This window comes from Primulina tabacum, chromosome 2 (genome assembly GCF_025594145.1).
Source record: "Primulina tabacum isolate GXHZ01 chromosome 2, ASM2559414v2, whole genome shotgun sequence".
Taxonomy (NCBI): domain Eukaryota; kingdom Viridiplantae; phylum Streptophyta; class Magnoliopsida; order Lamiales; family Gesneriaceae; genus Primulina; species Primulina tabacum.
In genome coordinates, this window is record NC_134551.1 from 18047717 (window position 1) to 18071037 (window position 23321).

A 23321-nucleotide genomic window follows, 5' to 3' on the forward strand; every position below is an offset into this window, starting at 1 on the left:
CCTTCAATACCAAATCTGGAATGACATTTCGAGAAGTACAATATCACATACAACTCAAGGCAATATTGGATATGATCAGAACTCAATCTAATTCTGTTTTGACGGCATACAACACAATCTTGAGATACCGGCAATACAATATCAATAGATACCAATCTCAACAACTCATAATCATAACAAACACAAGCTGATATTCTCAAATTCTGCATAATCTCAATCAAATCAAATCTGGAAAATTATAACAATTGCATACGGTGTCCGTTCTTCGATTCGGTTTCGATTATATGATTATCACAATCTCAGGAACACATAATATAAATCAAATTATGATTCCCCCAATACTAAGTTTTCGAACCATGCTGAAAAATAATCAAACTTACATCCTTTTGAAGCCTTTGACGAGAAAAGTACGGAACTAAACTCGGATTGAAATTCTGACGGATGGATCTCGCAAAATCACAAACTAAAATCCGAAGAGCTTGAGGATTCTTTGGAGGCTTCTCGTTTCTTTTGCTGAGAATTCTGAATGAATGAAGAATTATTTACTCATTACCATGCATGGCAAGACATGTGGATCAATATTCACTCAGCACGTCTCGCGCATATGCGCGTCCATCTCCGGCGCATAACAATTCATCTGCTCGCGCATATGGGCGCCCCATCCGCGCGCATATGCGTGAGACCTACTGTCTCGGCACTTGGAGATTTTACATGCTCGCGCATATGCGCGCCTTGTCTCGTGCATATGCGCGAGACCTACTGTCTCAGCGCTTGTACATAACTCTTGCTCGCGCATATGCGCGAGGTCTTCTGCCTCGGCATATAGCAGCTCGCGCATATGCGCGTCTCGTCTCCGCGCATATGTGCGAGACCTTCTGGTCTCACACCTAACTCATGTCTTCTTCGGGCTTCTACGGATCTTGGCCTTTCATAATTACATCAATTATCAATTAATAATTTCGGATTACAATGATCAAATCTCAGGCCTTACAATTCTCCCCCTCTAAGACACGATTTTGTCCCCAAAATCACATGCAATCAAAGCATATAAAACAAGCAGATATAACAGAAGCTAAATAAGAAACTCACATCAATGAAATAACTCTGGAAATTTCTGTCTCATATCTGATTCAGTCTCCCAAGTAGCTTCTTCAATACCATGACGACTCCACTGAACTTTCACAAGCGGAATAGTTTTCGTTCTGAGCTGCTTTTCTTTATGATCTAGAATCTGGATCGGTTTTTCAAAATAACTTAGAGTTTCATCAAGTTCTGCCTCATCTGGCTAAAGAATATGAGAAGCATCAGGAAGATATTTCTGCAGCATAGATACATGAAAGACGTCATGTATTACAGATGGAGAAGGAGGAATAGCGAGTCGATAAGCACGAGTACCTATCTTCTTAAGAATCTCATATGGCCCAATATAGCGTGGAGACAACTTTTCCCTTTTGCAAAATCTGACAATGCCTCTGAAAGGAGAAATCTTCAAAAATACTCTGTCTCCTTGCTCAAACTCTAACGGTCGACGTCGAATATCTGCATATTTGGCATGTCTATCCTGACCTGTTTTCATTCTCTGCTAAATCAACTTTACTTTCTCAGTCATATCTCGAATTATATCCGGCCCAAGTTCAGGTACCTTAGATATCTCATCCCAATAGAGAGGGGATCTGCACTTTTTGCCGTACAACGCTTCAAACGGAGCCATCTCGATACTCGTCTGATAGCTGTTGTTGTACGAAAATTCACAAAGTGGCAAAGAATCTTGCCAACTAGTGCCAAAGTCTAGCACTACAGCTCTCAGCATATCTTCCAATGTCTGGATAGTCCGCTCTGACTGTCCGTCTGTCTGAGGATGATATGCAGTACTCAAATGTAATTTCATACCTAGAGCTTGTTGCAAACTGTGCCAAAAATGTGAAGTAAATCTAGGATCACGATCTGATACGATGGACTTTGGCACACCATTCAATCTGACCACTTCTCTGACATAAATCTCTGCCATCATGGTCGTGTCTGTATGTCATTCTGTAAGGAATAAAGCATGCTGATTTTGTCAATCTGTCAATAACGACCCAAATTTCATCGCAACCTCGGGAGGATCGTGGTAGCTTCGTAACAAAATCCATGGAAATGTGATCCCATTTCCATTCTGGAATAGATAAGCTATGCAACAAACCTCCTGATTTCTTCCTTTCAGCTTTCACCTGTTGGCAATTCAAACATTTGGATACAAAATCTGCAACGTCTGATTTCATCTGTTTCCACCAAAACTGTTTCTTCAGATTATTGTACATCTTTCTGCCACCAGGATGAATACTCCAATGACTACAGTGCGCTTCTGTCAAAATCTGCTGTTTCAAGTCTGAAACATCTGGCACAACAAGTCGATTATTCACTTATAACACATCATCACGAACCTGATATTCTGATTGATGCCCTGCTCTGACCATTGCAATAAAATTCTGAACATTCTGATCAGTTTTCTGTGATTCTTTGATTCTTAAGATCAACTCTGGTTCAACTTGAATGGCATACAATCTCAGAGGCTGATAATCTGTCTCAAATACTAATCCAGAAAGACAGCAATCTTCAATCAAATTCGAAACACCAATCATCGATAAGGATAAAGAACATACCTTTAGACTCAGTGCATCAGCTGCTGCATTTGATTTCTCAGGATAGTATTTGATTTCACAATCAAAATCTTTCATTAAATCAAGCCATTTATGTTGCCTCATATTCAATTCTGACTTTGAAAACAGATATTTCAAACTCTCTTGATCAGAATAAATTTCAAATTTCTCACCATATAGATAGCGTCGCCAGATCTTCAATGCAAATACGATAGCAGGCAATTCAAGATCATGAATCGGGTAGCGAGTCTCATGTGGTTTCAATTGTCTTGAAGCATAAGCAATAACATGTCCTCGCTGCATCAAAACACAACCTATTCCTCTGTGTGAAGCATCACAATAAACAACAAAATCACCAGTACCTGACGGAATAGTCAACACAGGAGCACTGGTTAATCTCTTCTTCAATTCCAGAAAACTGGATTCACACGTTTCTGACAAAAAAAAAGGGGAATTCTTCTCAGTCAACTGAGTATTCGGCTTAGCAATACTGGAAAAATCATTAGTGAATCGACGATAGTATCCTGCTAAACCCATAAAACTGAGTATCTCTGGCACTGATGTTGGTCTAGGCCAACTAATCACAGCCTCAACTTTGCTAGGATCAACAGAAATACCATCTCCAGATATAATGTGTCCCAAAAATACTACTTATTTCAGCCAAAACTCACATTTAGACAGTGATCAAGCAAAACTTGCACTGTGAAATCCTCAATAAAAATATGGTTTTGAATGCTCAAAGTTAATCGCAAGTGCACGATGTCAAGTAATAGTATAATGTACGTGAGTATGAGTATCGTTCCATTGAAGAATGTATTTGACAATTATTATTTTCAGTTATTAAATCTTTAGCAACGAAATTTGATTGATTGTTTTAGTACTACTATGCTCGAATAAACATGCAAATAAAAAGATTCAATAATTAAATAATGAAATATAATATCTAAAATGGTTGATTAAAATTCAATGAGAAATGAATTTGTTGGGAATATTGGTTCACCTACCCCTTGTTAATTAATTAATTCATTCGATAGTGATTGTATGCTTCCAACAGGATTTTCTATTCAATTAAACACACTCTCTCGAGCTATGTCAAACTAATTCTACTCAGTTGAAGTAATTAAATGTCTTTAATTATTTATCAAGAGTGAATCGCATGTCGATCTATGAAATCTCATAGTTTTCGCCCTACCGGACTATGACTATCGGCACGTATCCAATTTCACATGTCTATGTAAATTGTAGATCAACAGATTATGTTACTCGTTCCTGTCACAAGCTATTCTCTCGAACTCACTCGCAATATAAAAACAGTTGTTAAAGTTAGCTACGCTCTAACAACACAATGAAAAACAGTAACACATTCAAGAATAACGCAACAATCGAAATATAAATTAATTAAATCAAAGTTTGGGGTAGGATCCCCTTAAATCCCAACAAATATTTTAAGTTAGCTACTAGAATTCATTAGTAAAAATAAACACAAAAATGTTTAAGGGATAAAAACTAGATTAGAAATACTAGATTTGATGAAAAACGCAAAGACGATGCCCGAAAAATTGTCGAATCTTCAACCCAAGCGTGAATTCATCTCCAAAGCTTGTGGCGGCTCCCCAATAATGTCTGAATGATCCTCCAATTTTCGTGCCATCTCCCTTCCATATCCTCCCCATTCAGAATTAAAGGAAGAAATCATCCAAAATCTTTCCCAAAAATACAAGCGCACTTGGGCGGACATAAGTTTCCGCCCGGGCGGATGACCTTCGTAAATCTTGTAATTTCAATTTTCTTTGACGCGCCCGGGCGGACCTAAGTTTCCGCCCGGGCGGATGAACTTCGAAAATTATCCTTCTCTCACGTCTTGGAGGCGCCCGGGCGGATGTAAATGTGCGCTCGGGCGAATGGCTTTCGACTTTTTTTCTTTAATTTTCAGTTTATGCACGACTCACCTGCATTTTCACCAACTAAACGCATAAGCAACAATAAAACATAAATTATGCTAAAATAATACAAAATGCATGCAATCTAAATGGTAAATGCAACACAATGCGACATAACATGATATGAAAAACAAGTAAAATCCCCCCTATATCAACCCCCCAATACTAACCTTTTGCTCGCCCTCGAGCAAACCAGGTGACAAGACAAAATAGGAATATGACACAAAGTAGCTCGACAGTGAATTCATAGTCATCAACCAGCCTCAGCGAAACTCAACATATTCCCTTGTCGATCAATGTAAAAGCACGACTCTTCGCACTTGCATTGGTCTAGACATTGTTTCAAATAAAACCTGAACGTGTATGTGTGTGTCGTTAGTCCTAGCATCATAAATTACAGAGAGATCCATTCTCAACCATGGTCAGAGATTTAAATCAGTCTGTTAGTGTAAATCGTACTCTCCTTTATTCCTCTGCACTCAGTAATCACCAGCAGCGCCCATTTTCTATCATTTTTTTTAAACTGAATTGAAATACAGTAATAAAAAGACTATATTAGACCCTTTCATCTCAGATTCAAATCCATGTGTTTTACATTTTTAGCCAGGAATAGGTTTTCATTCCTTTATTTGGCTCCCCAGCACCTTACATCTCCAACTTTAGCCAGGAATAGGATTTCATTCCTTTATTCGGCTCCCCCACACCTTACATCTCCATCATTTTTTTACGCTGCTGATAGATACCTCGATTCAAGAGAATATCGTCAAGTTCAATTTACACCTTCAAACATCTTCGTTCCCCACTTTAGTTTTAAATTTTCACCATCTTATCATGCATGCTTATAGTTCTGACATTTGTGCAAAGAGAGTTCAACGTTTTAAATAAAACTTCATGTCTTTACCACAGTAGGTGCTAAAGAAGTGCAAGTACACGACAGACAGGGCATGTCTCATCACCTCTTAATCATCCTTGGCTAACAAGTACTACTTCGAACACTGTCGGCTGACACACTCCAATGCAAAAAAAAAAAAACGACTAAAACTACTAAATGCCCACAAATAAAACCAACAAAGGAAAAAATGAACACATAACTCAACACCCATCCACCCCCAATAATAAAGTTAAGCAATGTCCCCAATTGAACAGACGATAGAAAAAGAGGCAGATAGTGTGTAACAAAATAGATGCAATATGACCTAAACATGCAACAGACACAGAAATAAACAAAATGATCTAAACGAAATGCAAGAAATAAAAAGAAGGGACAAAAGTGACTCCCCTCTCAAAGATCATCCTCCTCGTGCGCCTCTGGGGAAATGACACCAGCATCTGGCTCTGGGGCATCGGCATAGTGGAATTGAAACGGTGGCGGGAAACCTGGCATAGATGATGGCATAAGGGCTTGGTCAATACCACTGATGCTCAGGGATAGACGCAGCATGGCATCAGTGCTCAGCTGGATCTGCGAATGAATAATTTTGCCCACATTGAGTGGCATGTGAGTGATCAGTGCGTAAAGCAGCAGTCCCCTCTCCCTCTGTACTTTGCTAGTGTGCCCGACTGGCATCAAACCTGTGGCCAGAAATGCATACCACATCGCAGCCGGGACGAGCAAATATTTCTCTGCAAAACATGTGTGCGAGCCAGGTGTCTTCCACGGAGACCCCGGATAGCAGATTCTTTGCATCATCAAGTCTAAATTGGGTTCTGCTGCCCATGCCACATATACCGAGTCATCCACAGCCGGTGTCTCAAGCACCCTATTAATTTCTACCGAACTAAAATCTACCAGCTTCCCTCTCACAAATGCTTTACTATCGCTCCTCTCAGCCGCATTAGCATAAAATTCTCTCACCACTGGTACCACCGCGGCTTGCGGTTGGCTACAAAATTTTCCCCAGCTTCTATTCTCAATTTGATTTATAATAGATATGTATTGCACAAGCTGGAAACCTCGTTTCCAAAGCAGAGCTCTATGTATTTTCGCATGTTCATAGCGTTCCCTAGCGGTATCATTCACAAATAATTGAGAATTACGCGATTAAGACGAAGAGGCATGACTCACCCCAGCTTTCTTAGGAGCCATCATGGATTATTTGAGAAGCACAAGTAGCCCGGAGTAGGAGGCGTGTTGCCGGATGTCAATAGTGGCCGGAGGCTTCAGCGGCGACGAGGAAAAAGGGCAGCGGCGGCCGGAAATATCAGAGGTGGCCGAAAATTGCAGAGGTGGCCGAAAAATCTCAATTCCTGACCGGAAAAATCACTTCTTGATGTTTGGTGGAGATGGTGACCCAAGATTGTACCTAAAATTGACACAAGAGAGGGGATTTGAGTGAGATTTAGGGAGGAGGGGGGCGAAAATCGAAGGGGGAGGACTAGGGTTCGAATGGGGAGAAGAAAAGAAGGGTGCAGATTTTTAAATATGCGCGATCCGCCTGGGCGGCCCTAAGTTTCCGCCCGGGCGGATGCTCCACGGGTTTTGGAAAAAAAATTTTAAAAAGACCGCGCCCGGGCGGATGTGAATTTGCGCCCGGGCGGAGACCTCACGGCTTTTTACAAATTTTTTTTTTGAAAAGAGGCACGCCGGGGCAGATGTAATTGTCCGTCCGGGCGGGAGCTTCACGGCTTTCCCTTTTTTTTTGCATTGGAGTGTGTCAGCCGACAGTGTTCAAAGTAGTACTTGTTAGCCAAGGATGATTAAGTAGGTGTTGAGACATGCCCTGTCTGTCGTGTACTTGCACTTCTTTAGCACCTACTGTGGTAAAGACGTGAAGTTTTTTTTTTTTTTTTAAATAATAAGAACATAAACTAAAAATCGAATTAAATGCAAGATAAGGGAAAACGGGGTAGTTCTCAATTTATAGTCGAGAGCTGGACTGTCGGTCAGTTTCAGTTCGGATTGTCTTGGAACCGGGTGATCCCAAGTTGTGGCTCGATTGTGCCACCCATGTAGTGCTTCAGTCGCTGGGCATTGATCGTAAATGTCCCATCCTTTCCATCTTGCAATTCTACAGCTCCCGATGGGTAAACTTTGGAAATCACGAATGGACCAGACCATCGCGACTTCAATTTTCCGGGAAACAGTCGCAACCAGGAGTTGTAGAGCAAGACATTTTCACCTTCCTTGAATTCCCTTTCAATGATTCGCCTGTCGTGAGCCCTCTTTCTTTTTTCCTTGTACGATAGTGCGAGATCATATGCCAGATTCCGAAATTCCTCCAACTGGTCCAATTGAAGCAGACGTCATTCACCTGCATCAATAAAGTTAAAGTCCAGTGCTTTTGTTGCTCAGTATGCTCGATGCTCTAACTCTACAGGTAAATGACATTCTTTACCAAACATTAGTCTATATGGTGTAGTGCATATAGGTGTTTTGAACGCAGTCCTATATGCCCAAAGAGCATCATCTAACCTCACAGACCAATCTTTCCGACTAACACCTACTACCTTTTCGAAAATCCTCTTGATCTCTCGGTTCGACACTTCTACTTGACCACTCGCTTGGGGGTGATAGGGAGTAGATATCTTATGTGTGACACCATATTTGTTCAAACTTTTTTCAAAATTTTGTTGCAAAAATGGGTGCCACCATCACTAATGATTGCTCGTGGTGTCCCAAACCTGTTAAAAATATTTTTCTTTAAAAATTTCAGGACCACTTGAATATCATTAGTGGCATATGCTTCTGCCTCAACCCACTTAGACACATAGTCGACCGCCACCGAAATATATTTTTTCGTGAACGAGCTGGGAAACGGTCCCATGAAGTCTATTCCCCACACATCAAAAACCTCACACTCAATAATATTATTTAAAGGCATTTCATGACGGTTAGAGATGTTAACTGTCCGCTGACATTTATCACAGGTAAGCACATAAGAACGAGCATCCTTAAAGAGGGTTGGCCAATAAAAGCCACATTCAAGTACCTTGGATGCCGTCTTGGTTGGTCCAAAATGACCACCTACCTCACGGTCATGACAATGATTAAGAATTTGACCGAACTCCTCCTCTGCAACACACCTTCTTATCATTGAGTCTGCACAGATCTTAAACAAAAATGGTTCCTCCCAAAAATAATGTTTCACGTCAGAAAAGAATTTCTTACGTTGATGAAACGATAGATTGGGTGGTGGTGTTCCTGTGACAAGAAAATTAGCAAAATTTGCATACCAAGGACAATGTCTCACCTCGAATAGTTGCTCATCAGGAAACCAATCATTTATAGCATGATCTACACAATCATTACTAATCAGCTCCAACCTAGACAAGTGATCTGCAACCACATTCTCAACACCCTTCTTACCTTTTATTTCTAAGTCAAATTCTTGCAACAATAAAATCCACCTAAGTAGGCGTGGCTTTGCATCTCTTTTAGCAAGTAAATATTTCAATGCTGAGTGATCTGTGTAAACAATTACTTTGGATAAAACAAGGTACGAATGAAACTTGTCAAGCGCAAATACTACTGCAAGTAATTCCTTTTCAGTTGTTGCATAATTCAATTGGGCCTCATCAAGGGTCTTACTTGCGTAGTAAATTGTATGAAATATCTTGTTTTGACGCTGGCCAAGCACAGCCCCCACCGCAGTATCACTGGCATCGCACATGATCTCGAAGGGCAGATCCCAATCTGGTGCCACCAAGATAGGAGCCGTCACCAAGCGCTCCTTCAAATCCTCGTATGCCTGTAAACAATCAGAATTGAAATCAAAAGGCACATCTTTCATAAGTAAAGAAGATAGAGGTTTGGCAATTTTAGAAAAATCTTTGATAAAACACCGATAAAAACCGGCGTAGCCTAGAAAACTTCTAACTCCCTTTATGGATGTCGGAGGTGGTAAATTCTTGATAACTTCAACTTTTGCCTTATCCACCTCTATTCCATGCCCTGATATCTTGTGCCCCAATACTATTCCTTCTTGTACCATTAAATGGCACTTTCCCAATTTAGCACCAAATTCGTCTCCTCACATCTCATCAATACCACCTTCAAATTCTGCAAACAATCATCAAAAGAAGAGCCAAAAAACGAGAAGTCATCCATAAATATTTCAAGAAAAGTTTCTATCATGTCATGAAATATAGCGGTCATGCATCGTTGAAAAGTGGCAGGGGCATTACACAAACAAAAAGGCATCCGTCTAAAAGCAAAAGTGTCATAAGGACAAGTGAAAGTGGTTTTCTCTTGGTCCTCGGGCGCAATCATGATTTGGCTATACCCTGAATTACCCATCTAAAAAACAATAAAACTCATCACCCGCTAACCTCTCAAGCATTTGATCAATGAAGGGCAGTGGAAAGTGATCTTTACGGGTAGGATCATTTAATTTCCTATAATCAATGCATACACGTCATCCTGTAACTGTCCTAGTGGGTATTAATTCATTTTTTTCATTTGTGATCACAGTAATCCCACCTTTTTTCGGCACACACTGAACAGGACTTACCCATACACTATTAGATATAGGATAGATAATACCTGCATCAAGGAGTTTGATAGTCTCTGCTTTTACTACCTCTTGCATCTTTGGATTTAATATTCTCTGAGGTTGCACAACAAGTGAGTACTCGTCTTCCATCAAGATCTTGTGCATGCAGACTGATGGGTTGATCCCTTTGATGTCTGCCACCTTCCACGCAAAAGCACTCTTGTGCGCTTTCAAAACTTCCAACAGTTTGTCCTCCATCACATCTGTCAAAGCAGCAGAAATAATGACAGGTAAAGTGTTATTCTCACCTAGGTATACGTACTTTAGGTGTGGAGGCAATGGTTTGAGCTCAAGCGTCGGTGGCTCCTCCAGGCTTGACTTCTGAGAGATCAAGTCTCTTCGATCTCCCAAGTCATCTAATCTCATCCTTAATGGCATCTTCCATGGCTGGTTTGCATTGAGGTATGCCACTATTTCGGCTTTCTCTTCGTCCAATTCATCTTCTCTCAGTTCAGTAGTGAAAGTGGCTTTCAAAGGATCTCTAATAGCACCCTACACATAGTTAGACACAAGAGCATCAAAAGCATCAATTCTATAACAACTATCAGAGTGCAGTGTGTGCTTGAGTGCATTAAAAACATTGAAAGTAATCTCCTCTTCTCCCACTCTCAATCTCAACTTCCATTCTTGCACATCAATTAGGGCCTTACCAGTTGCAAGGAATGGTCTCCCCAAAATCAAAGGCATCTCCACATCCTCCTCCATGTCAAGTACCACAAAATCTGCAGGAAATATGAATTTGTCCACCTTTACCAAGACGTCCTCTATGACTCCTCGCGGGTATTTGATAGATCTGTCTGCTAGTTGCAAGGACATCCTTGTTGGCTTAGGTTCTCTTAATCTGAGTTTTCTAAATACAGATAAAGGCATAAGATTAATTCTTGCACCAAGATCACACAAAGCCTTGTGAAAAACAACATCACCAATCATGCAAGGAATAGAAAAACTCCCTGAATCTTTTAGTTTCGGTGTGATCTTGTTTTGTACCAATGCATAAAAATTCTCAGTCAAGTTTATCATCATGTGATCCTCCAAATTCCTCTTATTAGCTAATATGTCTTTCAAGAATTTAGCATAACTAGGCATTTGCATCAAAGCATCGGCAAAAGGAATATTGATATACAATTTTTTGAATACCTCAAGAAACTTACCGAATTGTGCATCAAGTTTTGCCTTTTTTAATGCTGCAGGAAAAGTTGGAGGGATAACAATTTTAGATTGTGCAGTGAGTGCTGGTGTTGAGTTGGAAGACTTACCTTTTGATGACTCAGTCTGTTCATCATGTGCTTGAGTTTTTTCTGTTCCTCTAGCCTCTAAGATCTTTCCACTCTTCAACACGATGGCCTTCACTTGCTCTTTTGGATTGGTCTCTGTGTTACTTGGCAAGGTTCTCGGCTCTCTATTTGCTATCATCTTTGCCAACTGTCCAATCTGATTCTCTAGCCCCTTTGTTGACGCATCTTGATTTTGGAGTCTAGTTTCGATGGACATGATAAACTTAGACATCATCTGCTCTAAGTTGGACTTTTCTTCTCTAGGAGGGTCAGATCTGTACATTGGTTGTTTCCCATATTTTTGTCCTCCTTGTGGTCGATTCTGACTATTTTGACCACCCCATGAGAAGTTGGGATGTTGCCTCCATCCAGGATTGTATGTGTTTGAGTACGGATCATTCCTTAGACGGTTTTGGACTCCCACTTGATTCACAGGTGCCCCTTCTGGCACATAAAAAGGACCACTGTCTTGACAGTCCTTAACATAGTGTTCTCCTCCGCATTTTTCACAAAATATCTATTGAAGACGCATAGCCGTGCCACCCATATTCAACCCATCCAATTTCCTTTTCAAGACATCAAGTTGTGCAGTAATAGCGGAAAGGTCGATTACCTGGTAAACTCCTGCACTTCTTCGCTGGTTGTTCCTTTCAGATTGAGGATGATAACTGCTAGCAGCCATCTCCTCCAATAACTCGTATCCTTCCTTAGCAATTTTTTGCAACAGGTTCCCACAAGCAGCAGCATATATCATAGTACGATTAGGAGTAGCAAGCCATAATAAAAGGTTTGAACGACTAACCCAAGTGGCAGTTTGTGATGAGGACATCTTCGTAGTAGATCTTTGAAGCGATCCCATGCCTCATATAAAGACTCCTGCTCAAATTGAGCAAATGTGGTGATGTCTCCCTGCAGCTTCATAGTCTTAGATGGAGGGAAGTATTTAATGAGAAACGCTTTCGCCATGTCCTCCCATGTTGTAGAACCCGTAAACCAGTCTACGTATAAATCATGCATAATTCTAGTATTTAAATTAAAAATGATTTTTTGTTGCATGAGTATTTAAAGTTAATTATTTTATTATTTCATGCAGTAGTTTGATTTTTACCATTTCAGTTATTTCAGTGAGGCCGGACTGGAGTTGGAGTTTTGAGATAAAATTTAAGATTCAAGAAACATTTCCAGAATTTATTTTAGCTAGCAAGTAAGTTCATTTAAGTTAATAATGAGGTTTGGGGATTTAATTTAATTACTTGAGGTGAGTAGGAAATAAGTTCATTTAAGTTCCAATAATTAAGGGTTTAATTCACTAAATTAATTATAGGATTAGTGAGGCTTTTAAGGGTTATTAATTTACTAGATAATCAACATTTCCCCTTCCTTTTATAGTGAAGATTTCGGCCACCCCTAATTGCTAGAGCATTACCATGCCAACTCATCATCCTTTTGACCCATTCTTTTTGGTGATTAACATGCTAATCTTTCTTTTATTATTAGTCCACCTTAATTAATTAATTATTGAGCATTATCCTAACCTAGTCCTAGCCTTGCATGTTCGGCCACTTGCATTCTAGAATCATCCAACATATCATTTGATAGCAACCATAATTCAAATTTCAAAACTAGTAGACTTGGTCTTGCTTGTTCCCCATTATATGGCAACCACTCCCTCACTCCCCTAACCAATATTATCCTCCCCTCTCCACTGAATTCAGAGTGTATGTGAGAAGAAAAAAATCGTGAGGTTCATAGCTTTTAAGAGGAGAGAAATCGAGCAAGGTAGACAAGAAAGCTAGATCGCACCACTCCTCCGCGCCGCGTCGTCGTCGTTTCGTTCGTTTTCTTTCAAAACGAAACCAGGCATGCATATAATCTTTCTTGCTCTTCAATCAAGTCCTACTATTATTTTTAAACATCATTTGTACATGATTTTATACAAGAAAACCGAAATATACCTCAAGCCTTTTCGAAATGCATGTGCAGATTTTTTTTCGACTTTCATGGCAGCTTCACGGTTTTCTCAAGTTTTGTGGTTTCAGGTGGATGGTTCGATTCCAGACTCACTAGGCTACATCTAGACACATACTAGGGTGTGTCAAGACTGTGATGGTCCATTCAAACAAACCCCATGCATGACAGAAATCGAAAATAACAGCAGCTTCTCTTCCTTGCCATTTATGTTTCGAAATTCTGTGTGTGCTGTCAAAGGAGAAAGGATCTGATCTTGGCTGCCCCAAGGGCCTATAGCCATGGTTAGATCACTTCCCTAGCATGTCTAAGACGTGACTAAGTTGCCCTTTTGGTGGCTTGGTCCATGGTTCATCGGTTTTTAAATCAAACGCAAGAACAGCCCCTTTCCCCATTTCGGCCCTTCCTTGGTACAGCATACGAGTTTCGGTTTTGGTGGTTTGGTGTGGATCTTGGTTGGCCTATGGCCCTTAGCCACGGTTCATACCATATCCCTAGATGTCTAGGTCGTGCCATGGTCAATCAAATGTCCACTGGAACGACACGAGACAGCAAGCAAAGCAAAACACCACACGCGCATGCAAAGGTGCTCTCGGGTGAATCTTTTCGATTGTTGCTGGAATATTCCAAATTGTGGCTGGTCTAAAGCCCTTAGCCATGGTTCAAATCATTCCTTGGGACTTTGTGGAGAGGCTTTGGTCGGTGGTTCAAGCCCCAATGGCCAAAAGTCTCGCAAACGACGCGATGTAAGCAAGGTTGGAGCTGCTGGAAATTTACAGCAAGTTGCTGTGTCGGTTCGGAGGCTCGTTTGAGTTCTTGGTTGGCTTTTAGCCTGTGGCCTTGGACTGGACAGTGCCTCATCAAGTTAGGAAGGTCGTGTTTTTGACCGTTTGTGATTCGGATCATTTTTGAGTTCGTACGAGAATTTACGGTGCGATGTGCCAAATTGACTCTCGAAAGAGCGTTTCTTGTTTTGGCCTCCATTTCACCTAGATTTCGACCCTCATCATTTTAGGAGCATTAGTTCATAATTTTAAGCGTATTTTAATCATCACTATACGTCGGTTCAGTGTCGGTTCGGGTTGGTTCGGAGTCATGATTAAATACGAAGTCGTTAGACGTAATTGTCGCATTTTCAAACGTAAATTGCATGGTTGGTCAAGTTTAAGCTATTGCATATTTTTCATGACAGTTAGGTTGCAGCGAGCCTGGGAACAATCCAATCCAGTTGGTAAAATTACAGGATTTTTCATTACGCCAGTTAATTATATTACGTGCATGAAAAATAGAAAATACTTATTTTTGAGATTTATGCGATATGGCTTGTGGTCAATTCACTATTATGGGAGCATTATTTTATACGGTCGCCAGTGACCGATCAGTTCAGTTTGGTACCACCCGGTCGCCAGTGACCGGTCAGCTCAGTTCAGTTTGATACTCCCCGGTAGCCAGTTACCGATCAGTTCAGTTCTGTGCAGGGGCCACAGGCGTAGACCATAATCTCAACAGAAAAATTTTTACCAGTTATTTCAGTACAGGGCTCCAAGGAGCAAACATTTTTACTATGGTTTCAATTCAGTTATGCACGTATTATAATTGCTCAGTACAAGTTATTTTCAGTATGTCTCATGACATGATATTTTATCCCATGCACATTTTACTTCAGTATTTACTCGTTACCTACGATATTTGCATGCTGAGTCTTTAGGCTCACTAGACTTGATTGTTATAGGTACTGTTGAGGCCAGGGCCGAGGGCGGGGACCAGTGAGCCAGCTTGGATCGGCAGTAGTGGCACCCGAGGACCTCAGTTTCAGCACTTGCCATTTTTTTATGCTCAGACATTTTATCAGCTGTTGAATATTTTTAAATTGTTATTTTCGGCAAACTTTATTTTCTTCCGCTGCTATATTTTAAACATTGAACTTGAGTTATCAGTTGATTTTATGAATGAGGCACTCTATTTATTTTTAAAAGAAAATTTTTAATTTTTCCGCAAATTTTCAAGCAAGGGCTTTTCGGGCCTCGACACATGTGGTGATCGAACCTACATGCAAATAATTTAACCATGCTTTAGTTTTATCACATAAGGAGAAAGGAAATAAACACAGTCTAACAGCATCATCAGAAACTCCATTAAATTTAAAAGTATCGCAAATTTCAAGAAAATCTGCGATGTGCGTGTTTGGGTCATCTACTGCAGATCCTTCAAACTGGACTGTATTCTGAATCATCTGAATTATCGCTGCCTTGATTTCAAAGTGGTTTGCACGTACAATAGGCCTCACAATGCTGGGGCGTGCTCCATATATAGAAGGCTGGGCATACCCTAGCATCGGTATACGGCGTGGCATCTCAACATGTCTATCTTCACGATGTTCCTCCTCATGCTCGTGCTCGTGTCTCTCCATCAATTCCTTCAGTCTCTGCTGCTATCTTCTCCTGCGGAAAGTTCTTTCAATTTCAGGGTCAAACTGCTCGAACTCCACGTCAAGTGACTTTGGCATGCACTGGAAGAGATATCTGTAATAGAATATGGAGTGTTAACTTAATAAAATGAAACAATGCTAAAGAAAATAAATAAAAATAAAATTGTGAATTAATAGTCCCCGGCAACGGCGGCAAAATTTGATCAAGCAAAACTTGCACCGTGGAATCCTCAATAAAAATATGGTTTTGAATGCTCAAAGTTAATCGCAAGTGCACGATGTCAAGTAATAGTATAATGTACGTGAGTACGAGTATCAGTTCCACTGAAGACTGTATTTGACAATTATTATTTTCAGTTATTAAATCTTTAGCAAAGAAATTTGATTGATTGTTTTAGTACTACAATGCTCGAATAAACATGCAAAAACAAAAAAGATTCAATAATTAAATAATGAAATATAATATCTAAAATGGTTGATTAAAATTCAATGAGAAATAAATTTGTGGGGAATATCGGTTCACATATCCCTCGTTAACTAATTAATTCGTTCGATAGTGATTGTATGCTTCCAACAGGATTTCCTATTCAATTAAACACACTCTCTCAAGCTATGCCAAACTAATTCTACTCATTGAAGTAATTAAATGTCTTTAATTATTTATCAAGAATGAATCACATGTCGATCTATGAAATCCCCTAGTTTTCGCCCTACCAGAATATGACTATCGTCGCGTCGCGTATCCAATTTCATATGTCTATGTAAATTGTAGATCCACGGATTATGTTACTCGTTCCTGTCACAAGCTATTCTCTCGAACTCACTAGCAATATAAAAACGTTGTTAAAGTTAAATACGCTCTAACAACACAATGAAAAACAGTAACACATTCAAGAATAACGCAACAATCGAAATATAAATTAATTAAATCAAAGTTTGGGGTAGGATCCCCTTAAATCCCAACAAATATTTTAAGTTAGCTACTAGAATTCATAGTGAAAATAAACACAACAATGTTTAAGGGATAAAAACTAGATTAGAAATACTAGATTTGATGAAAAACGCAAAGACGATGCCCGAAAAATTGTCGAATCTTCAACCCAAGCGTGAATTCATCTCCAAAGCTTGTGGCGGCTCCCCAATAATGTCTGAATGATCCTCCAATTTTCGTGTCATCTCCCTTCCATATCCTCCCCATTCAGAATTAAAGGAAGAAATCATCCAAAATCTTTCCCAAAAATACAAGCGCGCCCGGGCGGACATAAGTTTCCGCCCGGGCGGATGACCTTCGTAAATCTTGTAATTTAAATTTTCTTTGACGCGCTCGGGTGGACCTAAGTTTCCGCCCGGGCGGATGACCTTCAAAAATTATCCTTCTCTCACGCCTTGGAGGCGCCCGGGCGGATGTGAATGTGCGCCCGGGCGGATGGCTTTCGACTTTTTTTATTTAATTTTCAGTTTATGCACGACTCACCTACATTTTCACCAACTAAACGCATGAGCAACAATAAAACATAAATTATGCTAAAATAATACAAAATGCATGCAATCTAAATGGTAAATGCAAAACAATGCGACATAACATGATATGAAAAAAAAGTAAAATCCCCCCTATATCAGACAGCTTAGCATACAATTTCTCAGTTCTCAGAATTCTTAATACAACTCTAAGATGCTCAACATGATCAATCATATTCTTAGAATAAATCAGAATATCGTCAATAAAGATAATCATAAAAACATCAAGATATCTCTGAAATATACGGTTCATCAAACCCATAAATATAGCCGGCGCATTCGTTAAACCAAACGGCATGGGTATAAACTCATAGTGGCCATACCTGGTTCTGAAAGATGTTTTCGATATCTCAGAATCTCTGACTCTCAGCTGATGATATCCAAATCTCAGATCGATCTTGGAATAAACAGACCCTGCAACTGATCAAATAAATCGTCAATACGAGGCAAGGGATATTTATTCTTTATCGTAGCCTTGTTCAATTGCCGATAGTCAATGCAGAGTCTCACAGAACTGTCTTTCTTTCTAACAAACTAGTACTGGAGCACCCCAAGGAGAAACACTCGGTCTGATGTACCCCTTGGCTAGGTAAATCTTCTAGCTGCTCTTTCAATTCTTTCAATTCAATTGTTGCCATTCTGTATGGAGTTTTAGAAATAGGTACTGTACCTAGTATCAATTCAATGCTGAAGTCTATTTCTCGGATTGGAGGTAAACCCGGAATCTCATCTAGAAAGACATCAGAAAACTCACATACCACTGGCAAATCTGCCAATGAAGGGTCGATTTCAGTACATCTACTGAATATACAAAGAATCCTTCTTCTCCTTTCTGTAATAATCGAGTCATAGACAAAGTAGATATCAAAGGAATTCGAGCTCTGGAACCCTTATCGTAAAATTTCCATTCATCAGCCATCTCAGGTCTGAATCTTAAAATTTTCTGGAAACAATCTACGGTGGCTCTGTACTTGGTCAGCATATTGATACCAATAATGCAGTCAAAATCAGACAAACCAAGTACAATACAATCTAACTCTATCTCATTCCCATCATACTGCAGTATACAATGTTTAACAGACTTCACTGATATAAGACCTCTCCCAAAAGGTGAAGAGACAAATACTATAGCCGATAAAGACTCAACAGGCAAATCATGCACAAATGCAAATCTCTCAGAATAAAAAATATGGGATGCACCCGTATCAATCAACACATAAGCAGGATAACCACAAAGAGAACAGTTACCTGCAACAACATCATCAGGTGCTTCCTGGGCCTGTTCCTCAATCAATGCAAACACTCTGGCCTGCTGTCTCGGAGGTTGGCTAACAGTCTGGCTTCCTCCTGGCCTCAGCTGTGACTGAGTAGTAGGTGGCTGGAAAGATTGAACAGCAGATGATCGTCTATCAGACTGAACCACTGATCCAGATAATTCTGCTCCCTGGGATCGTCGAGAACCTCGCTGTGGACAGACTCTGGCAAAATGTCCTTGCTGTCGACAGATATTGCAACTACCAAACACTCCTTGGCATTGCTCTGTGGGATGTCTTCCTCCACAATTTCTGCAATAGACCCCTGTATAACTCTGGTTTTGTCGTGAACCACTAGAGCTAGATGAACTAGTACCAGACTTCTTAAACTCTTTCCCTTGGGCTTTCAAATTATCTTTCTTTCCACTCCTACTACCACCACTATCAAATCTGGGAGGAGGTTGGTGGAACTGAGCTAAGGGTTGTTGCTGTTTCGGTGCTTGAGCAACATACGAAGCTTCTTTCTGCCTGATCAGGCCCGCTTTTGCTCTTTTTGATCTATTCAAAGCATCAGCAAAATTATTTGGTCGCCCTATATTTACAAGTGTAAAGATCTCAGGATTCAGCCCATTAATGAACAGATCGGCCACGGCTTCATCATTCTCAGCAACATGGGGAGCAAATCGTAACAAGGTAGAGAATTTAGCTACATATTATTCAATATTCAAATGACCCTGTCTCAGATTAAAAACTCTGCACCCTTGTCTTTTCTGTACGATACTGGGAAGAATCGTTGATAAAATTCAGCTTTAAATATCTTCCAAGTAATAACCGTACCTCGATGCTCCAAAGCCCTCTTGGTTGTGAGCCACCAAGTCTTTGCAACGTCATGCAATTGATGCCCAATCCGTCTAACTCTTCGCTCATCTGTATAAACAAGTGAATCAAACAACATTTCAAAATCATCAAACCAACTCTCACAATCAATAGAATTCTCAGTGCCCTTCAAGGTCGGCGGTTTGAATGACTGAAATCTATTCAATAATGTTTCCATGGGTGTCGCTGTAACATCCATTGGGTTAGTAGAAGTACTACCCTATTATGGGATTCTTCGAGGAGGCATATCTGATTATCAAAATGGTTAGTAACAAAATATAACAAATATGTTTCAGTCCTCCTCTGATCATCATACCTCTGATCAAGAATCGGTTCCGATTCATTCTTCAATAATACACGTTTCCAATCAAATCAGATAATCAGGTAAACATGTATTTTCTAAAGCAATAAAACATGCTAGCATCACAAAAGCAGGAAAGAAAACTCAATCTACCCCGCTCACTCGCTTCTATCCCAGTTTAAGGAACATACGGCTCTGATACCACCTGCTGTGGGGACCCGGACGCTAATTCATTTCTTGATCTTCTTTGGGATTAAGTGGATCAATTAACTAAACTAGGTCGAATTTTTTTTTTAAAGTTGAACACTTTATAATCAAGTGTAATAAATACTACAACAAGTTATGCATCATCTTATTGAATTACAAAATCAAGTACAATATCTACAACAAGATCAGAAGTACAAGTCTTGTACAATATACAATCACAACAAACTAGGGTTCAACGACTACATATCAAGTGTTGAAAACCAGTTCTACATCTAGGCCCAGATCTCCACTCTAATCTCGATCGTTCATCCTCTTCTCGACCCTGGTCCTGTTCCACCTATTGTCATGCACACATACAAACACAACAACAGCCGGATAACTCCGGTGAGAAATATAATTCCCAGTATAAACAACGTATAAATGCATTTCAAACAAACATATATAAAAGCATATAACATTTTTAAACAACATGTATCATAATCTAATAAAACATAAAGCAATATCAAGCTTTAAATCAAACTCTTAAACTCTTAATCTTGACTCGACTCTTATCTAGAGATCTCGGTTTGAATAAGAACGTAACAAGTCTCCCAACTACTCTTCCCAGCTAGATGGTGGTATGTTCTTATTCCCAAACATTGGCCCTCTATATCGAATCTCTACAATAGGAGTCGATCTTCTCTTAAGCACATCGATATAAACCAAATGACCTGGCACCTCTGCCAAAGACTCATAACACATGCTTTGTTATAACTCAATAGACTAAGCATATCAATCTCAAGAATTGCAAACACATAAAAGCAATCACAATAAGGTATGTGGTTTTGAGAAACTCAAGCTATCTCTTACTCGAGTTGTATCTTCCCGGTTTAACATTGATTTATACCTTTCTTTTCGTAATTCTTGTTCGGTCAGTTATTTTTTTTAGGATGTGTTGAGTCTAGTCTAGTTAATGTTTTATTTATTTTTATTTTGCTCGGGACTAGCAAAAGTTCAAGTTTGGGGGGATTTGATAAGTGCATTTTATGCACTTAAATTATCCTTATACTTCATATAGATTGTTAGTCCTTTTGGGCAGAATTATGCGCTTTTTTTGTTCTTTCGTGTGATTGTAGGAACCTAGGTAAGGCTGTCATTTGGGCGCGAAGGTAAGTGAAAATGGCACCTAGAAGGAAAACATGCAAGAAGTGCAGCTCTGAAGGCAGTGAGACTCAAGCATATGCGCGAGTAAGAGTCGCGTATGCTGCGAGCGATGCACCAGCGAAGGAAACAGAAGACCCCCGCGCATGTGCGCGGAGCAAGAGCGTGCATATGCGCGAGAGAAGAAGCTCAGCACAGAAAGAGGCGCGCATATGCGCCGGTCTCTGGCGCGCATATGCGCGCGATGCGATTTCTAGAAATCGTAGGTTTCGACGTGGGCTTTATAAGGAAATTAAGATTCGGAAATTTGGGGCAGCCGACACAGAAGAAGAAAAAAAAGAGCGAAAAGGTCAGGGCACACAGACGACGGAACGTGAAGAACAAAGATAGAAGACGCTGGATCTGGACACGGAGACGCACTTTCATCTCTCGCCAACACGTTCCTAATTCGGTTCTTTACTTTTACATTTTTAATGAATACAAACAGATTTTGTATTAAGTTAGATTAGAGTATGAACTAATTTTATTATCTAGAGATTGACGTAGTCGAGGTTGAACCTATGCTATTGATGTTTTGAATTTTCATTGAATTAATTCATCGTGTTTATTTGTGATTTCTTGTCTTTAACGCTTTTGAATTACTGGCCATAATTCGATTGATTAAATAATTGAGATCTAACACCCGACAGAGGGGATTGAAATTAGGACAGGGGAAATCACATCGTCAGATGTTTATAACGTTCAAAAGACGTATAACTCTTGCGAATCCATAAAAAGAACATTGGTTGCATTTATTATGTGTTATGTGATTTTGAATAGACATATTAAAATCAGTAATAGATAATACAGTTCTATTTAACACTTGAAAAAGGGAATAGGAAAATTTCAAGTTCTTGGTTAATAAACAGAATGCGATTTAATTAAATGTTAGTCAATTTTAATTTAGCATAGGGGAGACTCGACGAAATCATATCTCTAAATTGCTCTACCCACTGAATCTCGACTGCGTGCATAAGATTTACATAATTTGTTATTTTGTCTGAATTGATTATAAGCCATCTCATTGATTTTTCTAAATAAAGTTGAACTATGTCAATTATGGTCATTAATATACAGTTTTAAATAATTACTCCTCGTGGGATCGATATCTGTACTCTAACCAGTACTAAAACTTGACATCGTACACTTACGGTAGTGAAAATACGCAACAAGTTTTTGGCGCCGTTTCCGGGGAGTAAAAATATTTAATTGCATATTGATATCATTACTAAGTGGTCTTGACTTTAATTTAGATTTTATTTTATTTTATTTTATTTTTTTGTTACTTTATAATCTCTGCTGTTTTGCAGTGCATGCGAAAATACCAAAATCCCGACCTGCTTATTTTTTATCCGAAGATCGAAAGAACTGCAAGAAGACTAAGAAAAGCTAGAAGGGAAGAAATCTTAGCAATGGCTGAGAAAAGGAAAAACGACAGACATAACCTGCCAGAGGCCATACCTATCAGAGATCACTTCCGACCAGTGATCGACACTCACTATTCTGGCATTGCAAGAGGGACCATCAACGCCAATAATTTCGAACTAAAACCTGCCCTAATTAATATGGTCCAACAAAACCAGTTCGCGGGGACTGCTACTTCTGATCCTCACGCTCATTTGAGGACTTTCCTGGAGATCACGGACACGGTAAAAATGAATAATGTTCCTGATGATATTATTAGATTTTGTTTGTTTCCATTTTCTCTCAGGGACCAAGCAAGAGGATGGTTCCAATCATTGACGCTAGGGAGCATTCCAATCATTGCGCGCGATGCGATTTCCAGAAATCGTAGGTTTCGACGTGGGCTTTATAAGGAAATTAAGATTCGGAAATTTGGGACAGCCGACACAGTAGAAGAAAAAAAAGAGCGAAAAGGTCAGAGAACAAGGACGACGGAACGCGAAGAATAGAGATAGAAGACGCTGTCTGGATCCGGACACGGAGACGCACTTTCATCTCTCGCCAACACGTTCCTTATTCGGTTATTTACTTTTACGTTTTTAATGAATACAAAAAGGTTTTGTATTAATTTAGATTCGAGTATGAACTATTTCTATTATCTAGAGATTGACGTAGTCGAGGTTGAACCTATGCTATTGACGTTTTGAATTTTCATTGAATTAATTCATCGTGTTTATTTGTGATTTCTTGTCTTTAATACTTTTGAATTACTAGCCATAATTCGATTGATAAAATAATTGAGATCTAACACTCGACAGAGGAGATTGAAATTAGGACAGGGG